This window comes from Piliocolobus tephrosceles, chromosome 10 (assembly GCF_002776525.5).
Source record: "Piliocolobus tephrosceles isolate RC106 chromosome 10, ASM277652v3, whole genome shotgun sequence".
Taxonomy (NCBI): Eukaryota; Metazoa; Chordata; class Mammalia; order Primates; family Cercopithecidae; genus Piliocolobus; species Piliocolobus tephrosceles.
In genome coordinates, this window is record NC_045443.1 from 73,080,618 (window position 1) to 73,107,179 (window position 26,562).

Consider the following 26,562-nt stretch of genomic DNA (forward strand, 5'->3'; position numbering starts at 1 on the left):
TAGCTGGAACTGTTGTGATAAATCTTGTAAAAAAAATCTCAATTGAGTAGCAATAGGGAAAAGCATCCAACACTTACAGGAAGCTCCAGCTGACTGGGGATAAATGAGCTCTGTACTCAGCAACAGCTGCAACAACAGAGGGCCGAGCATTGGTAGGTGGACATGCACAGAACAAGCTGAGCTGGGCCCTGGAATTTCCCGAAATGAAATCCAAGAACTGTTTAGGTTGACCTTCTCTCTCTTAACACAGTTGACCCTTAAGAAATAAGAGATGACATATCCCAAAGCACACCAAGTTTTTACAACTGCAGCTTAGAAAAAAAAAAAAAAAAAAAAAGGCAAAGTTGGAAAATGAGTGGCAGTCCTCTTGCAATGCTGGAAGGATAAACTGGTTGATTTGACTGCCTTCTATTTGGGGAATAAACAAAGTGATTTTTTAAGAATCATATATGCTGAGACTGCTGTGGAATGCAGAGTTTCTAGAAAACAGATTTATCTGTCGATTATAAACAGGCTTCCTGCACTGCAGGCCCCACTTCCACATAGCAGTCAGGGTTACAGTGACATAAAACAGAATACCATGAACTGTAGTTAGAAAAGCCTGATGTAAAAAAATGAAGTGGGGAGAAAGATTGAAATGTTTGCAGAAATATAGATAAGCAGGCACAATATAAATGAGAAAATATGATTTTTTTCCCCCCACAGCATGACAGCCTCCTCAACAGTATTTTCCAGGGAATTGAAGAAAGAATTTTTTTAGCAGGGAAAAAATAAAAGTGGTCATCTCCTGGCCAAGTATATAAACATACATCTTAAGAGCTTTCTCTAAAGTAGGTTTCTCATGTGAAAAGTGAGGCTGTTATGAGGTACAGCCCCTCAGATTACCCACTTCCATATAGCCTAAAATAATGAGGTTTAGTGGGATAGAAAATAGTGGCAACTAAAAATATCTGTCCTGGATGAGGTTTCTCTTCTAGCCATGACTGTGTCAAGTTACATGGTCTTCGCTTTGCTCTGCTGCATTCTGATAACATGCATTTAAGTAATTTTGTAAAAAAAAACTATGCCTCACTTTCATAAGCATAAAGGAAATAAGATCAGTCATGAGGAACATCTGGCAGGAAGTTCATGGAAAGGGAATTCACCAGAATTATTCAATTGGGAGAGGCCTTGGAAGCCATTTGTTCTAGGTTTCCATATGTTGGCCTGAGGACCTATGTTCTTTGTTGTGTAAAAATCACAGAAAATAGAGGTCAGACATAAAGTGAGTTCTATTTTCACAAACAGGATGTCTATAGACAATGATTTTCATAAACTACCTTACACTAAGTGCGACAACATAAATAAAAGAACAACAAAACTCAAAACAGTTGTCTGTTTTGTTTTGTTTTTTTGAGTTGGAGTCTCACTCTGTTGGCCAGGCTGGAGTGCAATGGCACGATCTCGGCTCACTGCAATCTCCGCCTCCCAGGTTCAAACGATTCTCCTGCCTCAGTCTCCCAAGTAGCTGGGATTACAGGTGCCCACCACCATGCCCGGCTAATTTTTGTATTTTTAGTAGAGATGGGGTTTCACTATGTTGGCCAGGCTGGTCTTGAACTCTTGACCTCAGATAATCCACCCACCTCAGTTTCCCAAAGTTCTGCGATTACAGGGGTGAACCACCACGCCCACCTAAAACAGTTGTCTATGATCAATATCGTCTTCTCTCTTCAGTTCACTCCAATGTTTCTCTTAGTCCCCACACTAATAACTGCCTCTTCTTGGGCTCTGATAGTCATGTTACCAAATACACACTCACTTCTCAGTCTTCATTTACTTGACCTATCAACAGTATCTAGCATAGCTGATCACGGTCTCCTTCCTGAAACACTTTCTTCACTTGGTTCTGGAATATCACACTCTCTTCATTCTTCTACTTCCCTACCCTTTCTTATTGTCTCTTCATCTTCTTCTATGTAACCTCTAAATATTGAAGTGAATTTATAAGAACTCTAAGTAATTCATCAACTTAAGGAAAAACAAAAAGAAAATGACTATTTACGTATAAATTGTATATATCGGGGAAAATATTTTTTAGCAGGGAGTCCTTTTAGTGGCTGTATCTGAAAGCAAGGTCATGAATTGACTCTGCTCCCACGAACCTCTAGGAAAGCAGACTGTTCTTATAATCATGTGACTTCTGCAATATGGAAAGCAGAATAAACTTCTCTCTGGAGGCCCTTTATCTTATTCAAATGTTAGAACTTAGCCATAGGGTGACCTTAAAGTTTGGAAACATAGGTACGTTTGCCATTTTCAAGTGACTAAATCCTGTCGTTAGTTGATGGACTAGGAGAGGCGGTCCAGAGTGATGCTATCAGGCTGGTGTACTACCCCATTGCACCGCGGTGGCAGGGTTGGATGTCTGGGATGTACCTTTATTTTTTTTTATTTTTTGAGATGGAGTTTTGCTCTTGTTGCCCAGGCTGGAGTGCAATGGTATGATCTCGGCTCACTGCAACCTCTGCCTCCCGGGTTCAAGCAATTCTCCTGCGTTCAAGCAATTCTCCTGCCTCAGCCTCCTGAGTAGCTAGAATCACAGGCACCCGCCACCATGCCCAGCTAATTTTTGTATTTTTAGTAGACACGAGGTTTCACCATGTTGGCCAGGCACGTCTCGAACTCCTGACCTCAGGTGGTCCGCCTGCCTCAGCCTCCCAAAGTGCTGGGATTACAGGCGTGAGCCACTGCGCCCGGCCCCCATTTTTATTGTAATTTTGCACAGCACATGGAACTACACATTGTGGATGAGGCTAACACAGTTAACACTGTATTAAAAGAGAATATCCATAAACTATTTATGTGCATTTTCCAAAGCTCTGAGATTTTATAAGCACCCTGTAGAATCCTCTTCCATTGAGCAATGCAAGTAAATGTGTCATGACCTACTCTGGCCTTGCAGCTCAAAAAGCTTATTGACAACGTGAGAAGTCCTTGACTCCTGAAAAACAAAGTGAGTTTTAACCTCTATAAAACTGCCCAGAATAAACAAGGAAATTGATATCTGTCTAGTCCATGCTGTACACTACGCATAATACTAGAAACTTATACACATATACTCCATTAACTCTTATAAATTCACAATGCAGAGACGGTGCTTAATCTTCATTATCACCATATGAAGTGAGTACTAACTAATGTTTTTAGGCTCTAAGAGGCTAAGGAACTAAGATTTAAACTCATTTCTTCTGCTTCTAAGACTATCTCTTTTCCATGCCACAGTATTTGTTCCATTTTTACAAATGTGTAAACAGGGGCTTTAAGTGATTGAAATTTTTACCTGAAATTACACAGTCAATATATGGCAAAGCTGAAATTCAAACCTGAGTCTTTTTGACTTTGGAGTACCATGTTTTTTCATCTATAGCAAAATTACTATGCATTCTTTTAAAGTCAGGAACAAAGAGGGAAGATAGAGGAAAGTCAGGAGGAAATTCTGGGTCTGTGTCTTTATGCTGGACAAGAGTAAGCTTGATGTGTTAAAGAAAATAGCAGATTTTAGAACATTCATTATTTTGTTTTTCTACAACCTTGAGTAGCTGAGTTGGAATCATCCCAGAATTAAGATCAAATTAAAGTTGAAATCACGGCCCAATTATTTCAATGGACAGGAGCACAGTGCTAATGAGATCAGGGTCAGGACTCCAGACTGCCTGACTTTCCTCTGTTCTAGCGCCAAAATGCAGAGTTCCCCCTACACAGCCAACTCAGAAACTCACCCTGTTGGTCACAGGCAGGACCCACTAAGACAGCACAAGTTAGCACACTTGTTATTGCTGCCAAAAAAACAAGGTCCAAGCATATGCCCTATAGTTGGCTGGTCAGAGCCACTAGTTTCATACTGTACTCAAAAGAGAGCCTTTTATATTGGGCAGAGTAACAAACAACATGAACTTCATCTGTGGATTCTACCAGATGCAAAGCTGCTAGAATGGTTAATATAAACATCAGAGCTCATGAAGAAAACATACTTCTCTGTGCTGCCCCTGTAGGGATTCTAATCCCCTCTGTGCCCATTCTGTCCCTGTAGGGGCATAGACTTCCCTGTGAAGTGAACTTGATCCAGCTTGAGATACACAACAGAAGATGTAAGCCACCCGATCATAATATACAGCAGCACTAAAAAAAAAAAAAGATTAGTATTTGCTTCAAAAACATTGAGTTCAGAATAAATTGCATAAGATTTGGAATTTTTTAAAATGACAGGTTACTTCAGAGAAGGACTTTTGGAAAAGGAAAAAGGAGCCAAGTGTTTAGATCTAGTAGAAAGAACGTCTATTAAATTGGAATTGTCTGTTCTCTTTTTAGTTTTCATGCTAATGAAAAGAGATCAAGAGATGAATGTCTTCATAGAATGGAGAGCACAGCAGGGCATTAGCTTTTATTTTCATACGCTAATAAAAATCAGAATTGATATTTTTCAGAAAATTACAACAAAACAGTGCAGCAAATATACAAAACTGTTCTCCTTTTAGGAAGTGGAGCTAGCAAAGTAATGTGTCTCTTTTGCAAGATTTCAGTTGGGGAACAAAAGCAGCTCTGTTTGCAGTTTATTTCCAGGTGATTATAATTACACTAACTCAGTCTTTTGCCCCAGAAAAGGGTTGAAAATCTTGAAAGATACGACTGGCCTTCTTAGATTTTCTAACAATGGGTACAGAAGAGTTCTGGGTTCTTTTTCACACCCAGGTCATACGAGGCCAGTGTCTTTAAACTTAAAAAATAATAATAAATATTAGTTACCTGTACTGGACATTAATGTTGAAGCTCTTAGGTTCTATAGCCTAAAACATACAGCCCTTACTTCCTGCCTTTCCTTCTTAACACATATATTATATTTGTACATGTACATTTATAGCCAGCAGTGGATCTCCAAGGAGCCTGGTTGTCTAGTTAAGCATTCCGAATGCTGATTGGACCACACATCTAACTTCCTGTCTCTGGTCCATCTTCCACTGTGGCTTGGTTGTTCTAGCTATATTTTCCTACCTTGAGTTGCTACCCAAGCGATGATAACTACTAATGCTGAAAAGAGTCATTGATTTCCTGTATATCCACAAGAATAGCTCTTATCTATGCAAAGGGAAGAAGGCACTAAGAAAGAAGGCACTAAGAATCTCTGATGGGCCAACAGTTTACTCTAGCAATGATTTGAATGTCCCGAAGTACATGAGACATGTGTCCGTAGACATTAAGCACTGAGTTCAGTGAATTAGTCCCGTACTTACTAAAGAAACACACCCTGATTTAGGGATTGGCAAATGTATACCTACTAAATATTTCCTCCCTCAGATGCTCTCTGCTGACTAGAGGTCAGTTTGACAAATTTATTTGTGTATCGTGGGCATTTGACTCCTTATTCAAGGATCACTGTCTGGGCCCACAGATTAATTACAGAGAAGCAAGTGATGGAACTAGTCAGGACCAGAGTCTGTTGCTTTAATGTGAAAAGGGCAACCCCTCCTCCTGGAATGTGGAAACTGAAGTTCGCCCCATCACTAATTGAATCAAGCCAACCACTAGAGCTGAATTATCTGCTTACTAGAAGGTCTGGCTCTGCTAACTATGTGGAGAGGGAAAAGGAACCTGCTGTAGCATCTCTGACCCAGCCTTATTTCTCTGGGAATAAGAAATGTATTATTTGCAAAACTAAATGTTTAGAAGCTCGCTTTGAAATCAGTTAGGGAGTCTGGGAGCTGATGCATGCTCTGTTCAGAAGGAAAAACTAAGCAGGATGGACTGGAGGCCAAGCACTTCCTACCTATTTTTCCAAATGTCCTACTTTCTCACTCTGATTGTCCACCAAACCCCCAGTTTTTTTGGTCTAGTCAACAAAAATAGAACTCAATGCCAAGACTAATGCCAGAAAAATAAAACTGGGAACAAAGGGAAGATAAAAGTTGCACTGCAGAACTTACATATTTGCCTACATATTCCACCCCCTCAATACTACAGTTATTTGTGTGTTGTAATAATATACCAGCTTCTCAAAATAGTTACTGTTTATAAATGTCATAAATAAGCCAGGTAATATGCAATTGGTTTTATTTTTAACACCAATAGACTTTGGCCAAAATTAATTAATGGGTTATTAATATCTCAGAGATTTTACTTTAAATCCAGCAAGACAACTTGCTAGATAATGTTTAAAGTGGATACATTTATTATGTGGGCTATTCCTTTGTATAAAGGACTAATAGGAAAGGCTAGAGAATTTCAAGTCACAATTCAATTGCAACTTTTGCTTATCTTTAGAGTTTGTGGTTAAGGTCCCTTATAGTTTCAGCCTCTCTATATGAGGATTTAACTGGAACCCTGTAATTTCTTTGTACTATCATTTGTATTTCCTGTCTCACTAGCCTCACCTTGAAACTGGGCAAGCTCCCAAAGATATCATAAGTCAAAGTCAAGTTGAACTACTTTTCAAAGGCTTTTTTGGTGCCCTTTTCTAACCAGGGAACTTTTATTTACCTTGACTCATGGTTCCAGGAGCTTAGAAAAACCTTTGCTGCTGATTCTGCTAGTACTCAATAACTCCTTTTCAAATTGCCTAAATGTTAAGCAAATGCCATCTATAATTAACTGAAAATTATCAAACGCCATATTTGTAGCACTTGATGCCTTTTTGACTTTATTTAAGTTGATTTACAATGGCAAACAAAAAAAAAATAAAAGAGCAGTACTTTTTCTTTAAAAAAAATCTATAATATGCCACAGTTATCTGGTATAATTATGATATGAGTTATTCTAGTTGACAGTTTCCTGATACAGCAAGTTGACCATTTGAAACTTCAAGAACTATAATAGGAAGAAATATGCAGAAGATTCTGGAGTCCATCTTTTCTACTTATTTGTTGAGTAACCTTCACCCCTTTAAGCTTTAGTTTTTGCATCTATAAAATAGAATCCACTTTGCGAACTATGAAAAATGCCTGGCTCATAATAAACATGGATTACAAAACCATGTTATTATTACAGAGGTATGTTCTACCTCTCCCACCAGATACTGTCCAGCCTTCAGAGTAGAAAACGCCTCATGCCTGTTCCTATAAGGACTGATGAAGGAGTTGCCAGACAGAAGCACTGCCCATCATCTTTGCCTTTTTCATTGCTTGTTCCACTCTTCCACCATCAGAGGCCTTCTGCCTGCCATCCAGCGGCCTCTGCCCTACCATCCTCAAAGCTTCTATTTTCCCCTGGTTCTTTTTCCCCTCTTCTTTATTTTGCTTCTTTTTCCTGTTTTCCTTGGCTTCTTTGCATATATACATTACCAATTAGCATATCCTTTACCATCTTTTCCTTTTAATCAAAGAACTGACATTGGTTTTCTGTTTTTAAAAGCTTTCTTTCACCCCAGAACTTAAAACATAATAGTAATAATAATAAAATAGATTTAAAATTAAAAAAAGAAAAGAAAAAGTTTTATTTCTACCACAATCACTCTTATCTCTCTATTCAGAATGGTTGAGGGTGAAAGTAGACTTGATCACTACTTGCCTGAGGTTTTGCTATGTCTAATGCCAAAAGTCATAATCAAAGTCAGCTACTCCTATCTTTTCTGCTTATTCTGCAACTCCATCTATCACACAACTGCTGAAAACATCAACAACTCTTTTGTGTATTAATAATGATTGCTACGTTCACTGAATGTTGGGGAGGTGCCAGTATCAAGCTGAGTATTTTAATTGTAATATCTCATTTACTTCTCACCATCATCCCAGGAGATAATAATAATGGTGTTGGTGGAAGGGATGGTGATGATGATAACTCCCATTTCATAGAAAAAATGATCTAAGGCTCATAGAGGTTATCCAGCTATTGAGCGATTAGGGGACAATAACTAATCAGTCTTGCTTAAGAGTCTTAGCCCTTAACTCCATACTCTATGCTTTTTCTTATAAATTTGTTAGTAAGAAGTCCTCTGGGTTGATTAAGCATTGAATCAAAGAATTCTCAATTGAGACCTCCTGTTTAAGAAAAACTTACAGTAACCATTTAAGAAAATGTATATAAAAGTAAATAAAATCTACCTTTCTCTTCCTATTGAACTGTGTCATCCATCTCCAGTTTAGAGACAACCTCAAAATTCCAAGTAGGAGTTTATTTTAAAGATCCCCTGTGGGTCACAAACCCCTGGGGCACTATTGATTTACTGCAGAGAGTTCCCAAATCCATATGTACACCAAGCAGAGTACAAGTCTGTTTTCCAAGTAGCTAAATAGAGGCTGTTGAGAGGAATAGTAATACAAATGAATTTTTAAAATTTATTGATTTTATAATCATTTCATCACTTGTAATCATTTTCGTTTTCTCTGTCAATGGATGACTAAAGTAAGTCAATTATCATATGAATACATGATAACTTATCTTAAAAGGCCATCAGAGAAATGCAAATCAAAACCACAATGAGATACCATCTCACACCAGTTAGAATGGCAATCATTAAAAAGTCAGGAAACAACAGGTGCTGGAGAGGATGTGGAGAAACAGGAACACTTTTACACTGTTGGTGGGATTGTAAACTAGTTCAACCATTATGGAAAACAGTATGGCGATTCCTCAAGGATCTAGATCTAGATGTACCATATGACCCAGCCATCCCACTACTGGGTATATACCCAAAGGAGTATAAATCATGCTACTATAAAGACACATGCACACGTATGTTTATTGCGGCACTATTCACAATAACAAAGTCTTGGAATCAACCCAAATGTCCATCTGTGACAGACTGGATTAAGAAAATGTGGCACATATACACCATGGAATATTATGCAGCCATAAAAAAGGATGAGTTTGCGTCCTTTGTAGGGACATGGATGCAGCTGGAAACCATCATTCTTAGCAAACTATCATAAGAAGAGAAAACCAAACACTGCATGTTCTCACTCATAGGTGGGAACTGAACAATGAGATCACTTGAACTTGGGAAGGGGAACATCACACACCGGGGCCTATCACAGGGAGGGGGGACGGGGGAGGGATTGCATTGGGAGTTATACCTGATATAAATGACGAATTGATGGGTGCTGACGAGTTGATGGGTGCAGCACACCAACATGGCACAAGTATACATATGTAACAAACCTGCACGTTATGCACATGTACCCTAGAACTTAAAGTATAACAATAAAAATAAATAAATAAATAAATAAAATTAAAAAAAAAATCCATATACCCACACACACAAAAAAAAGTATTTACACTCAGAAAATAGGCATCTAGACATGATTAGATATGAGGCTTCCTTTGTTATTCTGAAAGGCAGAGTTGCCCAAGCAGCCTGAATTTATGTTGAGAGATCTACATTCTAACTTCAACTCATGCTTTGTGTGAATGGTGTAGGTTAGTGGTAAAGAATGCTGGTGCTGAATCATAGCTCTGATACTGATGAATTGTGTGACCTCTTGCAATTTACTTAACTCCTCTGTTCTTTAGATTCCTCTTCTGTATGGAGAAAGTAATAACACTTTCTTTTATACGTATTTTAAAAGGTATTAAACATGACGCTTTTAGAACAGTCCCTGGCACAAAATAAGCTTTCAGTCAATGTTGGGTTTTCATCTGGTGCTCTTAGTATTAATACAAGTAAATCCAATCATCTGAAGGACTCACGGTCTGAATGGCAGGGTTATTCCCACTTTGGTTATGAGAAGAATGGTAGATTTAATCTAGCTCCGCTTCCTCCTTCCTGGGTGCTCCTAATTTCTCTTTGATTTCACATTTTTTTTCTTTTTTCATAACATTCACACTCTAACTTACTACGTAATTTATTTATTGCTTATTAAGTACTCTGTACCCACCCCCTACGTCAAGTAGAACATAAACTCTACAAGGGCAGAAATATCTGTTTTGTCCACTACTACATTCCAGACACAAAGAGCAGTGCATAGCACAGAGTAATTGCTCAATAAGTATTGGCTAAGAATGAATATAAGGATAACCTGTCAAATCCTTCATATTTCATTTTTCTCCAGGCTTTTCACTCCCCTTTCAAGTCTATTCTTCAATGAACAAGAAAAATAATATCAGGACTAATATTTTGGGGGCACTTTCTGAATTCCGGGTAATGTATCTAGCATGAAAAACACATCATCTCATTTATTTTATTTTATTTTATTTATTTTTTTTTTTTGAGACAGAGTCTCGCTCTGTCGCCCAGGCTGGAGTGCAGTGGCCGGATCTCAGCTCACTGCAAGCTCCACCTCCCGGGTTTACGCCATTCTCCTGCCTCAGTCTCCCGAGTAGCTGGGACTACAGGCGCCCGCCACCTCGCCCGGCTAGTTTTTTGTATTTTTTTTAGTAGAGACGGGGTTTCACCATGTTAGCCAGGATGGTCTCGATCTCCTGACCTCGTGATCCGCCCGTCTCGGCCTCCCAAAGTGCTGGGATTACAGGCTTGAGCCACCGCGCCCGGCCTATCTCATTTAATCCTATGAAAACAGTTGAGCTTTGAACAACGTGGGTTTGAACTGTGTGGGTCCACTTATAAATAGATCCTTTTCTGCCTCTACCACCCTTGCAACAGCAAGACCAACCCCTCCTTCTCCTCCTCTTTTGCCCACTCAGCCTGAAAACAATGACGATAAAGACCTTTATGATGATCCACTTCCACTTAATAAATACTAATTTTTTTCTTTCTTATGATTTTCTTAATAACATTTTTTTCTCTAGCTTACTTTCTTGTAAGAATACAGTATATAATACATATAACATACAAATAACTCATTAATCTATGGTTCTCTGGGACAAACTGCTCATGTTATTAGCAAAGCTTCCGGTCAAGAACAGGCTATTGATAGTTAAGCTTTTGGGGAGTCAGAGTGATACATGGATTTGCAACTGCACAGGGTCTGTGCCTTTAACCCCCTAGTTCAAGGGTCAAATATGAGTACAATTGTTCTCTTCATTTTACAGAGGCTCAAAGAGGTTGAGGCACTTGTCCAAGGTCACACAGATACTTTAAATAAGAAAGCAGGTTAGAGCCCTGAGTTAGTCTTACTGTGGCATCTGAGCTCTCCAAATGTGACTCTGGGCCTGGCACAGTGGCCCTTCCATGGAAGATGGAACCTGAGTCCTAAGGTTAGGACCCAGTCCCAGAGGAGATACTTTATCTGCAGACACTGAGAACAGAATCCCCACAGAGTCAGTAAAGTGAAACTGAGGCCATCTATGTTTGCCAGCATGCTAACATGAATTTTACAGTAATAATGTTTCTATCTTCCAGTTCATTGCATTTACTCTGCCATCATGAATAACATATCCCAGTGCATGCTAATCTAACAGCCTAACCCCAGAGTAATGAAAATGAAATCCTGCCACACATGAGGCCCTGAATTTTTAGCAGCATTTACCACTCGATATTAATTAACCTAAATGATCCATGAAGATTTGGCTTTGCAAGAAGTTTGACTATCTGTGGCTGCAAGGTTCTGTAAGATTATGTGTCTGAATGATTGGGATAATTAATTCCACTAGTCATGAAGGAGAAGCTCATAGAATTTGGAAATGAGATGTGGGATTTAAGCATTTCCCAGTTTCTGTGGCAACTGTTGCTTCAATGACAACCAGTCAGGGCACAGAGTTACTGAACTCCCATCACCCTTGTCTAGCCTTGGGCACTTCCAGATCACTCTAAGCAGAATCATTATTATATTTGAGAATATACTCATCTTACAGGCCTGTGTAGGATTCAACAATATAAGGTGGCATGTATTAGAGTGGTACCCTAGAGCTCCCAGGCAAGGAGATTTCTTAAAGAAATATTCCAGAGAGGGAGTGATGGAATTGAAATTGTGTGGCAAATGTTGAGATGTTTAATGAGCACAACTGTCCCATAGAGACTCAGACACAGCTAGGCTGCCTCTCTCTCTATTTGTTTATGGCATGATAGTGGTGCAAATACAGAGAGGGAATCCCATCCCCACCATTGCTACTCAGCAGGCAGGGGAGCCTTGATGAGACTGAACTGAATGAGAGTTCTCCCTGTCATTATCTTTCCATTCCCTCCTTTAATCCAACTGATCTTAAATACTTAGTCAATGGAAATGTGGCCTTGTAAGGATTAATGCTCCTGTTTCCCCTTAACTATTTCAATTAGTAAATCAGATTTAAGTCAGGGGCTTAATATATACTTTTTTACATATTTTACATACATACATAAAAAAAAGTATTTTTGTACTTAAAAAATATTTTACAAGCCCCTCAATTATTGAATAAAAATGGATTGGTATTTCCATAAATAAAAGCTGGAATTAAAAGAATAAACTGGAGCTGCTGAGAAAAAGTTTATCAAGAAGTGTTTTCAGGCAAATAAGCAATAATAAGCAATCGCTTAAATGATCCACAACAGAAGAGTAACTATTTATTTATCTGGGCAGCAGGATGGTAAGATTTTTTTTTTAATGCAACAGTCTGATATACTTTAGTACTTACTTAAACTAAAGAAGCAGGAAGCTGCTTTCCAGTCATCTTGGAGGAGGCAGGTTATTTTTCTTTCTATGCACCTAAAGATGCAGGTACCTTAGCTGAGGTGGAGTGGTAAACAATAGATGGATAGGTAGATGGATAACTGGATGGATGGATAAATAAATTCATTCACTAACTATTTATTGAGCACTTTTGTTTTGGGTACTAGGGACACAAAGTCATCAAAGATAAAAATCCCTGAACTCATGGAGCATATATCCTAGTGAAATACGAGAGATATGTTTCAATAAATCCCAAACGTATATTAGAGCTCTTAAGTCCCTGTGAAGTTGTTTCACAAACCATAGAGTGCATTTGCCTTAACCTGAACAGACCCTTAAGAATTAGTATCCCCATGCTGTGGGATTATTCCTGCCATTGAGATCAAACTGCCCTCTATACTGATGAATGACAGATCCATGGATGGAGCCAAAAATTAAAACTAAGGGAAGGTATTAAAATGAAAAGTACATTTTGTTCCTTCCCTGTAAGGGATAATACACCTATCTTAAAAGTACCAGGTGTGCTTTGTGCACAACCGTGTCTGCAAAGCTAAAGAAGACAAGTATTGGCCAGGCCATTCATGAGACTATACTTGGATTTTGTTTACTATAAATAAGCAAAAGGAAATGAAAGTTTTCATGAATGTAGGCTATGGCGCCTGTCACTCTCATTTCTGAAAGAAATTAGGCCTGCCTAGGAAAACATCCTTGGGGTAATTTTTTTTCCACTACATTTGTTTTGTTTTGTTTTGTTTTGCTTTCGTTTTTGTTTTTTTGAGACGGAGTCTCACTGTGTCGCCCAGACTGGAGTGCAGTGGTATGATCTTGGCTCACTGCAACCTCTGCCTCCCAGGTTCAAGCGGTTCTCCTGCCTCAGCCTCCCAAGTAGCTGGGACTACAGGCATGCGCCACCACACCCAGCTAATTTTTTTATTTTTAGTAGAGACTGAGTTTCACCATATTGGCTAGGGTGGTCTCAATCTCCTGACCTTGTGATCCGCCTACCTCGGCCTCCCAAAGTCCTGGGATTACAGGAGCGAGCCACCACATCCTGCCTTTTCCCCTAAAATTTATGGTACAACCAATAAAACATTGGGACCAGACCTTCAAATGCTAATATTCACATCATTGTATGTACATCTTAATGACAAAGGTAAAGAAATAGCAAATGTTTCTCTTGAACCTACATTCCTTCTTTGGGATTTTTAGGTAAAGTAGGAAAAATGGAGCATGTAGCTCCTTTAGGACAGGAAATCCTGTGGGGCTGGAGGGCATGAAGCATGGGGGAGTTGCCTAGGAGATGGAGCTGGGCTTGCTGCTAATACCATGGTGAAATTATCTTGAGCCAGTTGTTGTCCTCAGGTTTTCAGGTTCTGAAAAAAATTTTTATCATGGCACATACAGCTATTCAGGCCTTTCAGGACCCAGTTAGACACTGACCAAACTCACAACATTTGATATATAAACCAGAATGCTACTTTATTAATCTATGTTAGAAGTCATCTCCCAGTAGGAGTTTATGTCTTCTGATGGGCATGAATATTCAGAACTCCAAATTATACATTAAAAAGCTTAAATGAAAGCCAAGGAAACTGCATGATCTCAGGACAAGAGAGTTCCACCAAGCCAAGAAATAAATGAATTGTATTTCTCTAGGGAAATATTCCAGCATGGAGCTAAGAGTTTAGGATCTGAGTGAGACTAGGGTTGACTTCAAATCTCATTTACTACCTCTGATGACCTTGGGAAAGCTCACTAGTGCTCAGTTTACTCTTTTAAATGTGAGGATGAAGGAAAAGAAAGAATTCTTTTAAAGCATTTAGTACAGTGGTGATAGGAAGCACTCAATAAATGTTCAGTATTATTATACTCCTATCCAAAGAATTGACACTGGTTTTCTGGAATAAAAATCTATCTTAATAGGGTTGTTATGAGAATTAATTAGGATACTCAAAGAATATTAACTACGTTTCTAGATTAAAAACTAGGATCGCTTTTATGGAGTCAAAACAACCACGCCTGGGTAGTAGTGCTTCACAGACACTAAAATTTCCTACTCTCAAGATTGTTTCCATAAGGAACTACTGAACACCCTGGCATCACCCAAGAAAGATGCAATCCAACTGAATGGGACCACAGTTGCTTTTTTTGTCAGACACATTCCAGGCATATCTTTCTGTGGCTGGCAGCCCCTGTGGGTTTGGGGGTTTCCCAGATCTCTCAAGCAGGTTACTTTGACAAGGGTAAGATTATCTGTTAGAGGCTACTAGTTTCAGCCTCAAAACGTGCAGGTGGATTTTCTCCTGGCCATTGTATTAAATCCATTGATTTTCAAATGATGAAGAACAACATCTGTATGTGGATCACTTGAGCAGCTGGTTAAAAATGCAGACATCTGGCTGGGAGCGGTGGCTCACACCCTGTAATCCCAGCACTTTGGGAGGCCGAGGCAGGCAGATCACAAGGTCAGGAGTTCGAGACCAACCTGGCCAATGTGGCGAAACCCTGTCTCTACTAAAGATACAAAAAATTAGCTGGGCCTGGTGGCGCACCTGTAATCCCAGCTACTTGGGAGAGTGAGGTAGGAGAATCGTTTGAACCCAGGAGGCGGAGGTTGCAGTGAGCCGAGATCACGCCATTGCACTCCAGCTTGGGCGACAGGGTGAGACTCCGTCTCAAAAAAACAAAAACAAAAACAAAACAAAAAGCAGACATCTTGAAATGGCAGGAATGATGGTGATCCTGGGGCAGGGTGGGGGAATGGGTGGCCTGGGAAGGGGCAAGGGAAATATTCTGGGATATTGGAAATGCTCCCCAGCTTCATCTGGGTGGTGGTTACACAGTTGTATACATACACAGAAATTCACTGAGCTGTGCACTTAAGGTGGGAGTACTTTACTATGAGTATGTGATAACTCAATTAAAAGGTTTGCCCTCACCTCGGGCCTTTTGAATCAGAATCTCTAAGAGAAGGGCATGTGAATCTTTATTGTTTAGTAAGCACCCTCAGATGATTCTAATGTGCCCTGAAGCTTGAGAACCAGTGATCTATAAAAGGACATTTTTCAATATCAAAGACTCAGAAAAATAATTTGAATCAAGACCATCCCAGGAAATGTGAGATGAATGCCACAAATACCAGTATTCATAAATTCTGAAACCTTGGAGATGTGAGGCAACATCTGTTTCTTGTGCTAACAGGTAGGTCTCTGCATGCAGCTCTAACACAAAAATTGGAATGAGCCATTGGGAGGTGAGAACCCGCAGAGAGGCGTGCAGCAGGCACTGCTCTCAACATTCACCTTTGCAGCCAAGAGCCTCAGGCAGCAGGATTCCTCTCTCCAATCTGATAAAGTCAGAGAGCTGGTCAAGTTACTGGGGGTTGAATTACAATGCAGCACATTTGGGAAGAGCACTTGTCAAGAACATACCTCCTCCAAAATAAGCAGGAGTCTGTTCTGAAAAGAAGAAAAAGAATCTGCCTAATGGAGCTTTTTGAAAGCTGAGATAAAAGATTTTCTTCTGTGTAACTGCCTGCAGAGTGTCATGATTCTGAATGAAAAGCTCTGCTGGCTCACAAACAGATGCTCTTATGTTTGGGAGAATGAATTGAGAGAATATTCAGGGACGGTCCAAGATTGCTGCAAGGATCTGTGTACTAAAATCTCCTTCTGCGCTGGTGTTACATTATGCTGCCTCCTTTTCTTGGCATTATTCACTGTTGTGGCTGTATGCAGGAAAAGGCAAGTACACTTTACTTAGAGGGCATCTTCTGCCTGCATTTTTGTAGACTTGGGGAGGCTATGTAACGTCCACGTGCTGTAGAACAAACCATAGGATTGTGTTAACCACCTCCTTAGTTTTCTTTTTACAATTCTGAATTTTGGACTTAGGAAGTAGTCTTTGATAAAGGAGGGCACTAACTGAGCAAACAGAATGAGAAAATGCAAATCCAGGATCTCCCCATGGACAGAATGGCTAAGGTTACACTGAAAAGTCATCCCCAGCACAACCTTCATTATTAATCTGCCCCAGCTTATAAAATGCCCTTTTCCCCACTCACAATAATTACTTCCTTCAGCTCATGCTCCACTCCCGACAACACACCTGTTATTGCAAATCTATAATAACAGAGGGTAAATTTCCCTGGAGTATCTCAAGGTATTTATCTGTTGGCAAAACTGTGCTCTCCTCTGGGACTGTTGGCAAAACTGTGCTCTCCTCAGGGAAATGTATGTACACAGATATTTCTGCCCACATGAATTACAGCATTTTCCATCTGGAAAAGGCCTTGAAGATAATCTAGGGAAGGTTCTTGTTAATAGATATAGAAACAGGCCTAGAAAGACAAACTAACCCCAGGTTACAGAGCCAGTTAGGGATAAAACCTGAACTTCAGTTCACATCCTTTAGCCAAACTAGGATTCCCTTGATCACTCATACTTTGTCAACAAAGCATTTTTTTTAACAGATTTAATGTTTTAAAGGCAGTTTTAGGTCCACAGCAATATTGAAGAGAAAGTACAGAAATTTCCCATATACTCCTGCCCCCACACAGCCCCTCAGTCCTTTTAAGTGCTTAGTAACTTTGGGCCAGTTCATGAAGGTTAAACCAAGTTAATACCCCTTCCCTGTCTACCTGTCAGATATTTTTACAGGATTAGATACCAGACAAGAGATGATATTCTATTAGGGTCACATTAGGAAGACTTCAGAAATGGCTCCATTCTCCTGCAACCAAAACATACTTGTTCACTTCTCCCTTAGCAACGAATCCTATTTCCTCCTTCTTGGGAATAAATCATGTCTCCCATTGGCAATACTATGTTTCCTTCCTAAATTCTGGAATTTCTCCACCTCTACTTTCCTGGGATCTGCCGTACACAGTCTCTTTTAGTGCACAGAAAACCTACTGATTATTTTAAAACAGTCCATGTCTTTTTCTTAATGTTTATCATTAGTTTTCTCACACAAAAGCATTAGGTCACTTTGGGGTTCTTATTAATCTGTAGTTGTATTTCATCAGTCTCCTGCAAATGGATGACCAAAATGTCCACACTATTCAGTAAGTTGAACATTTTCATTGTGCCCCATTGTCCCAGCAATGAAAGCACATGTCCAGGATGAGTCATCCACTTCCTGCCAAGAACAATTGGCAAGCATACTGTGGCTTCCTTTAGTTTGTCACTTCTTTGTCTCAGTCATTTAATTGTTAAATCTTGAATCACGGTGTATGATTTCAATCAAATCTGTAATTATTATAAGCAAATACCTTCTTTAGTTGAAAGACAGAAGTTACATGTGAAACATATATATAAGCAATTCAGGAACTTAGCATTGCCCAGTAACGATATGTGGCTCAGTCCTACTTGTTTTTCAAGGAGCATCAGCACGGTTTGTGGTATTTCCTCACTGCCTAACTTAAGATGGGGCATCTTAAACATTTTTTTGATGTTATATCCTTCCAAAATTTTATAATGTTAGCTAGTTTAGTTTTGATGGATGGAAAAGACAAAACAGCAAGTCTAAAGTCGTGACGTATCAATGAGAGAACAAAGAGTATAATCTATGTCAAGGGCAACTAGCAAGAGACCAAAAATCTAACAACAAGCAGATCTTGAAACCTCTCAGGATAGATAGATCCTTAAATTGTCACCACGGTGCTCCCTACTTAACCCAGTTTCACCTTCATTAGTTCCCATGCCCTGTTCCCTAAGTTTTCTCAGATATCAAGCAGAGCCTTCCATCTCACCCAGCCTCTCAACAGCTTCACTCTCAGCATCTGCCAGAGTCTACCTTCCTCACTTCTACTCTCCATTCCCAAAGAGCAAGAAGGGGAATATGTACCAGAAAAGGGCTAGAGATCCATTGCCTCAGTCTTTTAATTTTTAATCATTGGAAAGAGAAGGAATGCATTACAGGAGAAAGAATAATGGATTTGGTCAGAAACCAAGACAAAGTCTGATTCTGCCACTAATCACTCTGTGACTTTGAACCACTCACCAAAATGAATTACTCTCACAGAACTTCAATATCCTCATCAGTAAAGCGGGATAGTACACTTGTTTACTGTGAGGTGCAAAATTCGTCAGATGCCTTTATAAACCATATGGTGCCATGTGAATGTAAATAGTATGATGTGGATTCCTCTAGCACTGATGGCGAAGTGGCACTGAAAGGGCTTCTTAGGCTTCAATAACGCCTACACAAAAAGCGATCATTATGTCCTCACTTTTCCCTAGAAGTCTTCATTAAGAGAAAGGTGAAAGAACCATGTATACCTGGGCTAAATAAAAGAAATGTATTGGAAAATTTCTTTCTACTCTGTAATGTATATTTTACTTTAAGATAAATAGTTTCAATGTCCTGTTAAATAAAACTGATGCTCTGGGAAGCTGTGATATGTTTACCGCACAGCTTTTTGTGCCCTCGGAACCGCACCCCATGTATCCTGGGTTGTAGACCTCTCCTTTCGCCATACGTGTTTCCATAGGAAGCTCTCAAAAACTGTACTATAATCATCTGATTACTGGTCAACCTCTTCCTGACAGGCACTTTGCTTTACATCTTGTTTCTTCCTAGAGCCTAGCATAGTGCATGGTGTATTTTAAGCATCCTATAAATATCTGCTAAACGTAATAAATAAATTAACTTTCTCTTTTCTCTTTTTTTTTTGAGATGGAGTCTCGCTCTGTCTCCCAGGCTGGAGTGCAGTGGCATAATCTAGGCTTACTGTAACCTCCACCTCCTGGGTTCAAGCAATTCTCTGCCTCAGCCTCCTGAATAGCTAGGATTACAGGTGCCCACCACCACGCCTAGTTAATTTTTTGTATTCTTAGTAGAAATGTGGTTTCACTATCTTGGCCAGGCTGGTCTTGAACCCCTGATCTCGTGATCCACCTGCCTCGGCCTCCTAAAGTGCTGGGATTACATTTTTTTGGGGTAACTGATAAACAATGCCCTAATTATTATTAACTTCCACTGATAAAAACTGACAAGGCAAAGTGAGAGATTGAAGAGTTAAATGGTTGGCCAAAATTCTAAGTCCAATGCTGGCTTTGAGCTCTTCCACCCAGTTCCCAGACACCTTTCCCTGATCCTAAAGAGCCTGCCTCTCAGCATAAATCTTCCTTTCATCACAGGTATGCCTGTCTTCACGTATAAACACTATTGATGGTTTACTCTGTGCATTTAATTCCTATAGTCCGCAATTATAAATATGAGAGACTTTGCCCCAGTCTTTGTTCTACATTCCACAATGTCTGTGTCACACACAAATTTCCCTTTGAAACCAGTGAACATTCTGTGCCAGAAGATATCCTGGGGATGAAGGAGGAAGGGAGGGAGAGGGGAGAGAGAGAGACAGAGAGAGAGAGAGAGAGAGAGAGAGAATCAGAGTCACCATCTGTTGACAATACTCTTGTGCAGAGCCAGTTTTGAAGGTTAACGACATGTCATGCGTCCTCCAGCGTCTGGTAACAAAAACAGGCTGCTCTCCCAGAATTTGTTAGGGAGTTGTGGCCCCATGGAAGACGTAACTCATCAGCCAGCACTCCAGTAAGGTCCAGGAAGACAATTTCTGCCAAAAGCTGGATGAAATTTAATGGAGATCCAGGAAAAACAAATTTTACTAAAATTCAAATGTGGAAGTGATCATTTTTCCCCGAGGCCAGTAAAAAGGCTATAAATTATTGACCCTCCAAAATGATTCTGCGTAATTTTTATAAGGAACTCTTGCATTTCATCAGCAATTCTTCAATATACATCTACTCCTTTCTCTATTTCTTTTCAGAAAAATAAAGATTGTAAGCTTGTAATGCAAACAGGTCCAAGGGGTCACCAAGGATCTGCCCATGGCTTTTTTAGATGGTTAAATTTTTGGCATTGCAGTTGATCCACAGCAAATCTGGGTCTCAGCTTTATTGACAGCCTACTGTTTAATGACTCACTTTGCTGTCTCATCAAGAATGCACCCAGTGGAAAGGCTACACTTTCTCAAATGTAATTGCATGCTTTCTCCACATCTCTTCTGGGCTCTCTTTAATTTTCAAAGCCCCACTGAGCAACTTTTAAAAATCTGAGCCCTTTCCCACCTGGTGCTCCACGGATGCTTTAAGAGGAGGCGATTCTGCCTGTTTTTCTGTTAACCTAAGAACAAACTGTCTGCTCCCAGCATGGAGTAGAGTGGCTTGAACAAGAACGTGTAAAAAGAAACAGAGCAAGGAAACTGAAATGCTTCCAAGTTCCTCTGCATCATGTCTTTATAGCGTTGACATCATTAATATTGTTTGAAGTTAGCTCTGCCTAACTTCAAATATAAGTGTAAATCACAAACAAAACACTAAATGAGTGTTTGATTACTTGCCAGCTTGGAGTATCCCATCCTCTTTTATTCAAGAGCAGAATTAAAAATAAACGTTTGGTGGTATGAGGTGTTAAAATGATCACTCATATAGAAGTCAGGAAATTTGGGCCATTTTCAGGTTCTTCTTGTGTGACTTTGTATAAATCACTAACTTCTGTGGGCCTCAAATTCTCCAGCTCTAAAGTTAAATTCAATTAAAAAGTACGTTTTTAGCCACTAAAAACAGGAGTGGATTTGTCTAGACTGGCACTGTCCAATAGAACCTTTGCCAGAGAAGGAAATGTTCTATATCTGCACTATCCAATATGGTAGCCCTGGCAATATTGAGCACTATTGCATATGTAAATGTAAGTACAATGACTAAAGAACTGGATTTTTACTTTTACTTAATTTTAATCAATTTAAATTTAAAACAAACGTGGTTAATGGCTACTGTATTGGACAATGCAAGTTTAATTATTTCTAAGACTCCTTATTAAAGGTTATGTTTTGATGATAAATTTTTTTTTTGTTTTTAAGATGGAGTCTGGCTGTATCACCCAGGCTAGAATGCAGTGGCATGATCACTCACTGCAACCTCTGCTTCCTGGTTTCAAGTGATTCTCCTGCCTCAGCCTCCCAAGTAGCTGCAATTATAGGCATGCGCCACCACACCTGGCTAATTTTTGTATTTTCAGTAGAGATGGGGTTTTACCATATTGGTCAGGCTGGTCTTGAACTCCTGACCTCAAGTGATCCTCCCACCTCGGCCTCCCAAAGTGCTGGGATTACAGGCGTGAGTCACCATGCCCAGCCTATGTTTTGATTATTTCTAACCGTAGCTAATGACCCAGAGTGAATCTTTTTTGTATTCTGACTACTGTAATATTTACTTTATAAATTATTTGATATAAATAATCTTTAACAGAGTAATTAATCAGTCTGATTAAAAAATAGGAACTCTACATGAGAAAGATAAAACATGTGAAAGAATTTTACAAATTTGAAAATGCAATGTAATTATAAAACACTATTAACGAAATCTGTTACACCTAACTGCACACCTTTCTTCAAGTACCAGCTGATGCACATAGATTAAAAGCTGTTCTATCTCATAGCCCAGACCAATGGAAATACCTTGATGGAACCCTGCGGAAGGACAAAAAACTTAACCTTCTGAATACCTTTTTTCATTGATGTTTAAATAAATCGATTTTCTATTTCTTTTCCCTTCCACCACATTTGCCAAGGGTTTCTATCTAGATGTTGCTATAACCTACACAATGAAATCATTCTTATGAATTATGCAATGCCTTATAACTGTTGCATGCATTTCTGTTGCTTCTTAGCTTTGCTTTGCAGCAGCAGAGCACATCAAACGTTGACCAGAGGAAGTCCAAAGGGATGACTGTTGTTTACCAGAGACTCCCATTTTGGCCTGAGCCTGCATTTGCCTTTCTCTACTTCTGTTTAATTCCTTTCAGCTTCTAAACCTCCTCTCACTAACCTTTAGACTCTTCCAGCCCTTTCCACGTGGCATCTTAATTCTTCCTTTTGAGTTCACAACACTATCGTTTTTTCCTCTGGTCTGTGTTTGGCTCCTCCTTCCTGGCACAACATTTACTTAGTTCTGTACCTTCATGACTCTCCCTTGCAGTGTGGCCCTGGGATTGTCTCCTGGTGGGGAGCCTCAGCTGGTACAGCCTAGAGACTATGCCTCTAGCCCCTCACCAGATTCCTGAGGCCTAGATTCCAGAGAGCAATGGGTTTTAACAGGGAAAAAACACTTCTCCTACCAACTATTGTGGAACAAAACATTTCCCGCTTTATCTTATTTTTTAAGTGATTTCAGGGCCTTCTATATAAGATACATGGCTCATCGTTTGGGAAAAGTTATTTCTTTTTCAAAATAACTTTACTATATGCATAACCAGCACACAATAAATGACATCAACATAATCAAGAGAGTGAATATATTAATAACCTCAAAAGTCTCTGTGCCCCTTTTTAATCTCTCACTACCTCACTTACCTGCCTCCCCAATCCCTGTCATGGGTCCAGGCAATCCCTGGTCTGCTTCCTGTCACTATAGATTATTTTGCATCATCTAGCATTTTATATAAATAAAATCATATGGGGCTGGGCACGGTGGCTTACACCTGAAGTCCCAACACTTTGGAAGGCCGAGGCAGGCGGATCACTTGTCAGGAGTTTGAGAGCAGCCTGGCCAACATGGTGAAACCCCGCATGTACTAAAAAAAAAAAAAAAAGAAAAAAAGAAAAAAAACTTGGCATGGTGGCAGGCTCTTATAATCCCAGCTACTCAGGAGTCTGAGGCAGGAGAATTGCTTGAACCGGGTAGGCTGAGGTAGCAGTGAGCCACGATCACACCACTGCACTGCACTCTGGGTGACACAGCGAGACTCTGTCTTAAAAAAAAAAAAAAAAAAGAAAAAGAAAAAGAAAAGAAATCATATGGTATGTATTCTCTGTTGTCTAGCTGCTTTCACTTAGCATAATTATTTCGACATTCATCTCTACAGTGTATATCAATAGTTCGTTCCTTTTTATTGCTAAGCAGTGTTCATTGTATGGATATATACCATACAAATGGATGGTATACCATCCATTCATCTGTCAATAGGCATTTGGGTTGTTTCCAGTTTTAATAATTACAAGATAAAGTTTCTATGAATATCTATAAATAAGTCTTTGTTTTGTAGACATTTGACTTCCTTTCTCTTGGGAAAATACTTGGGAATGGAATAGCTAAACCATATATATATATATATATATATATAGGCCAACATTTGGCATACTCAAGTCTTTTTAGCTATTTGAGTAAGTAAATGATGCATATTTTCAGCTGCTTGAAGTTGTCCCACAGTGCGTTGACACTTTAAAAAATTTTTTTTATTCCTTTGTCTCTATGTTTCATTTTAGTTTTCTGGTTTTTTTTTTTTGTTTTTTTTTTTTTTGAGACAGAGTTTTGCTCTTGTTGCCCAGGCTGGAGTGCAATGGCTCAGCTTACCGCAACTCTGCCTCCCAGGTTCAAGTGATTCTCCTGCCTCAGCCTCCCTATTAGCTGGGGTTATAGGAGTATGTCACCAGGCCCAGCTAATCTTGTATTTTTAGTAGAGATGAGGTTTCACCATGTTGGCCAGGCTGGTCTTGAACTCCTGACCTCAGGTGATCCACCTGCCTTGGCCTCCCGAAGTGCTGGGATTATAGGCATGAGCCACCGCGCCTGGCCAATCTTTTCTTTAAAAATGTCTAAGCTGCTGTTAACCTAATACAGTGTCTTTTTAATTTAAGACATTATAGCTTTCAGCCCTGTAAGTTCAATTTGGACCTTTTTTATTTTCCAGGTCTGAACTTAACATTTTTGCTATAGCTTTTGTGCTATAGAATAATACAGTTACAATAACTGTTGAAATGTCCTTGTTGGCGATTTCTAACATCTAAGCAAGTTCTGGTCTGGTGTCAATTGACAGGTTTTTCTCCTCATCATGGGTCACATTTTACCACTTTTTTGCATGCCTAGGAATTTTTTAATTAATTCCAGACATTCTGAATTTTCCCTTGATGGGTGCTGGATATATTTGCACTTCTACAGATATTTTTGAGTTTTGTTAAAAGACACAGTTACCTTACTTGGAAACAGTCTGACACATTTGAATCATGCTTTTGAGATTCATTAGGCAATACCAGAGCAGCATTTAGTCTAGAGCTAATAATTCTCCACTGCTAGACAATATTTTTCTAAGTATTCTACCCAATGTCCCGTGAATTATAAGTTTTCCCATCTGGGTGATGGAAATAGGCACTATTTCTATCTCTGTGTGAGTTATTGGTACTTTTTCTTCTAATTTTTCTGGGAGGCAAGAGAAGTTTTCCCACACACATGTGCCCATCAACATTCTCCTTAAAAATCAAAGGAGCTTCTCTCACCAGGCATCCTCGTGGAAGTGACATCGTCTTTAAACCCCGTGTGACAATCCCTGACGCACCGCCATGATGCCCCGGGAAGAAAGGGCGACCTGGAAGTCCAACTACTTCCTTAAGATCATCCAACTATTGGATGATTATCCGAAATGTTTCATCGTGGGAGCAGACAATGTGGGCTCCACGCAGATGCAGCAGATTCGCATGTCCCTTTGCGGGAAGGCCGTGGTGCTGATGGGCAAGAACACCAAGATGCACAAGGCCATCCGAGGGCACCTGGAAAACAACCCAGCTCTGGAGAAACTGCTGCCTCATATCCGGGGGAATGTGGGCTTCGTGTTCACCAAGGAGGACCTCACTGAGATCAGGGACATGCTGCTGGCCAATGAGGTGCCAGCTGCTGCCTGTGCTGGTGCCATTGCCCCATATGAAGTCACTGTGCCAGCCGAGAACACTGGCCTCGCGCCCGAGAAGACCTCCTTTTTCAAGGCTTTAGGTATGACTACTAAAATCTCCAGGGGAACCATTGAAATCCTGAGTGATGTGCAGCTGATCAAGACTGGAGACAAAGTGGGAGCCAGAGAAGCCACGCTGCTGAACATGCTCAACATCTCCCCCTTCTCCTTTGGGCTGGCCATCCAGCAGGTGTTTGACAATGGCAGCACCTACAACCCTGAAGTGTTTGACATCACAGAGGAAAGTCTGCATTCTTGCTTCCTGGAGGATGTCCGCAATGTTGCCAGTGTCTGTCTGCAGATTGGCTACCCAACTGTTGCATCAGTACCCGGTTCTATCATCAACGGGTACAAACAAGTCCTGGCCTTGTCTGTGGAGACAGATTACACCTTCCCACTTGCCGAAAAGGTCAAGGCCTTCTTGGCTGACCCATCTACCTTTGTGGCTGCTGCCCCTGTGGTTGCTGCCACTATGGCTGCTCCTGCTGCTGCTGCTGCTGCAGTCCCAGCTAAGGTTGAAGCCAAGGAAGAGTCAGAGGAGTCGGATGAGGATATGGGATTTGGTCTCTTTGACTAATCACCAAAAAGCAACCAACTTAGCCAGCTTTATTTGCAAAACAAGGAAATAAAGGCGTGCTTGTTTTTAAAAAAAAAAAAAAAAAATCAAGGAGACAACCGGGAGCGGTGCCTCACACTTGTAATCCCAACACTTTGGGAGGCAGAGGTGGGTAGATCATGAGGTCAGGAGTTCAAGACCAGCCTGGCCAAGACGGTGAAACCCCGTCTCTACTAAAAATATAAAAATTAGCCAAGCATGGTGCACACGCCTATAATCCCAGTTACTCAGGAGGCTGAGGCAGACAATTGCTTGAACCCGGGAGGCCGAGGTTGCAGTGAGCCGAGTTGGCACCACTGCACTCCAGCCTGGTGACAGAGTGAGACTCCATCTCAAACAAACAAACAAACAAAAGATAAAAATTGAAGGAGAGTCCAGGCACAGTGGCTCCCAGCACTTTGGGAGGCTGAGGCAGGCAGATCACTTGAGGTCAGGAGTCCAAGACCAGCCTGGCCAACATGGTGAAACCCTGTCCCTACTAAAATACAAAAATTAGCTGGGTATGCTGGTGGGCACATGTAATCCCACTTACTCAGGAGGCTGAGGCAGGAGAATCGCTTGAACCCGGGAGGGAGAGTTGCAGTGAGCCAAGATCATACCACTGCACTCCAGCGCGGGCAACAGAAGGAGAGAGGCTCTGTCTCAAACAAAAAAGTGAAAGGAGACCCTTAGCAGGTCTCTGGATTTCTC

At 40.3% G+C, this 26,562-nt stretch overlaps 1 pseudogene across 1 annotated transcript; it reads left to right on the top strand.

Annotated features, from left to right (window-relative positions):
• Window positions 1-24,802: 24,802 nt before the first annotated feature.
• Window positions 24,803-25,919, top strand: LOC111525731 (annotated as a pseudogene). Its single transcript, XR_002726246.2, has one exon. The product of XR_002726246.2 is annotated as a 60S acidic ribosomal protein P0 pseudogene (transcript).
• Window positions 25,920-26,562: the final 643 nt, after the last annotated feature.